We start from the raw sequence: 5,476 nt of genomic DNA on the forward strand, positions 1-5,476 counted from the left end.
TGAGTTTGGATTTTTGACCTAGCAGCCTGTATAGATTGCCGACTTTGGTATCTAACTGTTTGCGTTTGTCCAGATATGTTTCTGCCACGTAAGTCGTCTATCCAGGTTCCCTAGATATTTAGCATCATCCGCCTGAGGCACTGGCAATTATAAATTTAAATCATAATAAAAATTAAATAATAGTAGAATATACATCCAGAGAGTAGAACAGTGTAAGTAGGTAGTTGTACTATTCAAATTCAAATATTTTTATTCAAAATAGGATTCAAAATCACTTATTGAACGTCAAAAACTACCACCTATTCAAAATAGACCCGACCAGAACGGGTGCAAGAAACTGAACAAGAAAACGTAAAATATCGTACAACAAACCTTAAAATTACCATATATATTCTTTGGTATTTAGCATTATTTTTACAAAGTTTTAGTACGCAACCCGGCAATTAATTATTAGCAATGATTAACAGAACATGTGGCATGTCAACGTCACTCAATGTTCGAGACTGGCTCAAGTACACCCACTTGGGCGTAGAATTTGTTGCCGCACTTTGCGACTACGTCTGCGCCTGCGGTATCTAGGTGGAGCGCAGCGGAGACCAATCGTAAGGGTCTTAGGTTCTGAATACAGAGGTGTAGCGAAGGTTTCTAGAGTAAAGGCCTGCCTTTGAATGCCGAAAGTTCACTGGTTTTTCTCTAGATTACTATAACTAGCAGTTCTAAAAAATATTACTTATAATGCATGATATAATGCGTCGGATAGTTGTTCTGCTGTGGTAATCGAGAGGGCAGTAAGCCGATGGTGGACATTTCTTATTATTACTGATTATCCCAGCGGAAACTCCATAGGGAGTGCCGCTTGCGCCTCTCTCTCCCCAAGAGAAGGTCGCCTTCGATGTAGGCTTAGAGGGCACCTGCCCAAAGCCAACTGCTGGTGGTGTTTAGTGGATAGGCACCTAGGTTATCACGTGAGTCCCACATAACCAACGCAGACTTAGGCTGCGTTGGTATGCATGAGCATTCACCACCTCCCTCCCGTCGTTATCCCGGAGGGTAGCCCTTTCCCATGTTTGGGCGCAAAAAAAAATATTACTGATTTGGAATGTAAGACAAACGGGCTTTCGACCTATCTAGGTTTAATACATCTAAGTTAATTAGAAATGCATTTTTTTTTGTAAGTTAAAGTGAAGTAAAAACGGTAACATAATCTAGTTAACTATGCAAAAGAGACATACTATATCCTTTTTATTTATTTATTTATTCAAACAAAACAAATCTTATAACTATATTTACAACTAGCTGACCTGGCAAACATTGTGTTGCCATATACATTATATATGTAAACCTTCCTTGAGCTTCAACGAATCTATTACAAAAGATTTCATTGAGATCGGTCGAATAGTTTAAGAGTTATTAGGGAACATACAAACATACATTATCATTTATATATATATATATATATATATATATATATATAGATACTATGATTACATAAAATTAAAACTATCACTACAGGGAAGCGTACCAAGAATACTGGCAGCATTTTCACGTTGGATAGCTAGACTCAGCCGTTGACCGAAATAGCTGCCAGCGCTTGGGTTTCCAGTATTGAGGCGAGAAGATAGTATTTTGTACAGTCTGCGCGCCTTTGGGCCCCACGGGCCAAGTGTCTCAACACTTTTATTTGCGACGCTTGCTGTCTTCAGCAGTCGAAGCAGCAGCCTCAGCACCAACTGACGTTACTTGGACATGAGAAGGAGCCAGACAGCGCACTTCCCCGTGCCCAAGCCACCAGAGTCATGCCGTCAGGACGATTGCCATCGTGGCGTATAATACCATTTGGCTCTAAATAATTTTGCCATTTTTATTTCTTACTTACAAATTTCTTCACAAAATATGAGTATATCTCTGGTATGCTGCTCTTTAACTTAGTTTGAACTCATGTACCAAAGTTATTTTACTAGTTACATCTACAGTATGAAGCATTACTCCACTTTTAAGAAATAAGAACTTCTGTATTGTTTTTAAAAAACGAAACGTCACTACTAATGACGTCACAATTGTTGACTTGCTGGTGACACATGAGTAACTAAACGGTACAGAGGCAAAGATTCTTAAGAGCGGGCTTAATTGTTACCTATTTTTGTAGGGTTGTCATTGGAGGGATGACCTAATTTTTATAAACAGTTTTTTAAAAATTATTATTTTATTCTGAAGTGCACTAAATATATTAAAACATTCTAAAATCGTTCTTCCTCTTCTTTTTCTTCCGACATAGCCGGGAAAAACATGAAGTTTTCGTGTCGCAGACGCAATAGTGATCATTTACGTACAGGTAACTCGTTTGGTTGCCTTTTTTTTATGAAATTAAGGGACGAGACGAGCAGGACGTTTAGCTGATGGTACGCCCTGCCTATTACAATGCAATGCCACTCAAGATTATTGAAAAACGCAAAAATTCTGAGCGGAACTGGGCAACTGGCAACTGGGCTCGTCACCTTGAGACGTGAGTGTCTTTTTACTAAAAGGCCCATTCTATTAATCAAGTTGACACATAATAAGGATTTCGACCACAGGCAGTACAAGTAAATATTATCGTGTCTGGTAACAACAAGTACAAAATTATTCCACGTAAACACCACCGTAATTCCGTGTTGCCAGCTTAAACACTAGTCAAATGTAAACGCCACTGTTTACTAATTGTTGTTATATTAACTGTTCGGACCCACTTCGGCTTGGATTCGAAACAGGGCCTGGCTGAATCCCTTTTTTTTAATGACAATAACAGACGAGACGAGCAGGACGTTCAGCTGATGGTAATTGATACACTCTGCTCATTATAATGCAGTGCCGCTTAGGATTCTTAAAAACCCAAAACTTCTGAGCGGCACTACAACTGCTCTCGTCATGTTGAGACATAAGTCTCATTTGCTCATTAATTTCACTAGCTACGGCGACCTTTAGAGCGACACAGTAATACTTACACATTACTGCTTCACAGCAAGTGCAATAGGCGCCGTGTGTTGTGGTACCCATAATCTAGCCGGTATCCTGTGCAAAGGAGCCACCCACTGGCGAATCGCTACTGCGTTCCAAAATAGGCTTTAGGCGTATTTTTAGTAACGGCATTAGGCCCTATAACAGAACTTCACAACCTTTATAAATTGGAACGTTGGTTATGACTAAATCAAATTTTAAACGTCTCCAAAATCACAGTCCATCTAGTAAAACGTAATAAGAAATAATAAACAAAACTAATTAAATAACAATTAATCACTGTAACAAGATGGTAGGACTGACAGCACAATAATGCATAACCAATTTTGTCAATCTCTGTGTTTTATTATTATAAAATACTAAGGAGCTGATTCCAAGTGTGGCTTACTGTTTACGACTTGTCAAGATCGGTTACAGTAACAATAGATCTGTTTTCATTTTCGCTATATCTACGTTATGCCAAATCTTCACAATCGGTGATTACAGGTACAGGCTTATTCTCTTCTAGTCGCCATTCATCGTCTCTTATCGTCATAGAGATCGCGGTGATCGGTCACTTGTCGGTTTTCCGGGCACGCATCAAAGGGAATTCACGTGATGTTGCGTGCGCGTGCCTACACAATCGCCGGTCAAACATGACATAAATATGGCGTACCTAAGTCTTTATTCTCTTTAATTCATTCTGCCAGTCGTTTTACACGTGTCAGCTTTGGACTAATTATTCTAAGAAGTCGTATGGCATACGAGTCGCCTACAATAACATTTTTAGATTCCTCATGGGCCTGAAACGTTGCTGTAGCGCTTCAGAAATGTATGCGGAGGCTAGGGTTTATTTATTTTTTTCTATTCAGCGTAAAAGAATTGCATCGTTCATGTCCAGGGTTGAGACGTGTAATAACGGCATTATCAGAAGTCTGTCTGACAGGCTGATGCTTTCAGCAATGTATCGACGCTGGGTGGATATTGCAACCTAATTTTTATTTGTAATTTATACTTTTGACTTTATTTTAATTATATATTTTATGCTGTGTCTGTACTATGGATCAAGGGTCTGAAATAAAGTATTATTATTATTTATCTTAGATCTTTTATACGTTTAAATAGTATATGGCAGCTGTGAAATCGTCGAAAAAATTGTGCTTCGAACTAACCTTATTAAGAGCAATTCACGCATACTAACACAAAGTGTCATACAAATCGCGAGTGTAAGACGTTGCTTGTCACGCACACTAAAATATCATTCCTGGCCTGTTTTTATTGGTTGTCTAACAGCAAGAGACTCTATCTAGACGTATAAATTGTCTAAGGATTTTATATATTAAAATATATAAATACATTTTTCAATAGGAGATTCACCACTAATTGGTATTGCCATTATTTTGTACACTATTCCGAAATAAGTCTCTTAGTATTCTTAGTGTTGCAACCTTAAATAGCAACGTATTGTGACGTGTGAGCCCATCCTTCACACGTGGGATCGTGGTAGAGAAAGGCCCGGTATCCATCAAAGCGTAGAGGAGAGGAGATGTATTTTGATAACCAATCTGATTTCTTTATTTCCACATCTCTTCAACGCTTAGTTTCGGTGGAAATGAACCAAGCGGAGAGAAAAGGAGATTTATTCTAATAACCAATCCGATTTCGTTATTTCCACGTCTCCTCTCCGCTAAGCTTCGGTGGAAATGGATCAAGATCAAGCGGAGAGGAGAGGAGATGTATTTTGATAACCAATCTGATTTCTTTATTTCCACATCTCCTCTCCGCTTAGCTTCGGTGGAAATGGATCAAGATCAAGCGGAGAGGAGAGGAAATGTATTTTGATAACCAATCTGATTTCTTTATTTCCACATCTCCTCTCCGCTTAGCTTCGGTGGAAATGGATCAAGATCAAGCGGAGAGGAGAGGAAATGTATTTTGATAACCAATCTGATTTCTTTATTTCCATATCTCCTCTCCGCTTAGCTTCGGTGGAAATGGATCAAGCGGAGAGGAGATGTCTCGTTGGCCTATGAAGCGGCGCCGGCGCCTAGCGGCCCGCGCTCGCGCGCGCCTATCCACACCCGAAAGCGTTGTTATAAGCACAGCTCACATCTCCTCTCCGCTTTGGTGGAAATAACCTGACTAATCTACTCTCGTCTCCTCTCCTCTCCGCTTTGGCGGTTACCGGGCCTAGAACAGTTTGCTTCTCTGGTAGCCTTTTATTTAATTGATTCTAAATAATATTCTTATACTTACAATATTTTACTCTCACATAATTTATGCGTCTAGATAGAGGCCTCTTGCTGCTAGACAACCGATGACAACAGGTCAGGTTTATTAATTTAGAGTGCGTTTTACACCCGCATTTGTATGTCACTTATGTTGATGTACGTGAATTGTTAAAAATAGAGGTTACCTGTCAAACTAAATTTTTTTTCGCCGTTTTCACAGCTGTCACAGTGTATCTAAACGTATAAATGATCTAAGATTTTATTTTATATTA

The sequence above is a fragment of the Leptidea sinapis genome, chromosome 1 (genome assembly GCF_905404315.1).
Source record: "Leptidea sinapis chromosome 1, ilLepSina1.1, whole genome shotgun sequence".
NCBI classification, from domain to species: Eukaryota; Metazoa; Arthropoda; class Insecta; order Lepidoptera; family Pieridae; genus Leptidea; species Leptidea sinapis.